A 236-nucleotide genomic window follows, 5' to 3' on the forward strand; every position below is an offset into this window, starting at 1 on the left:
GATCCGAGTCGCTCGGACCCGTGAAAAAAAACATGAAGTTCTGGCGGGTTCGGATTCAGAGAAACCGAACCCGCTCATCTCTAGTTATAGGTTATAGCAGGAGCCAGGAGTACATAATATATTATATAGTGAGTGACCACCAGACACACAGTGCAGTTTATTTAATATATCCGTTCTCTGCCTGAAAAAAGCGATACACACAGTGACTCAGTCAGTCACATACCATATCTGTGTGC

Source organism: Pseudophryne corroboree, chromosome 4, assembly GCF_028390025.1.
Source record: "Pseudophryne corroboree isolate aPseCor3 chromosome 4, aPseCor3.hap2, whole genome shotgun sequence".
Taxonomy (NCBI): Eukaryota; Metazoa; Chordata; class Amphibia; order Anura; family Myobatrachidae; genus Pseudophryne; species Pseudophryne corroboree.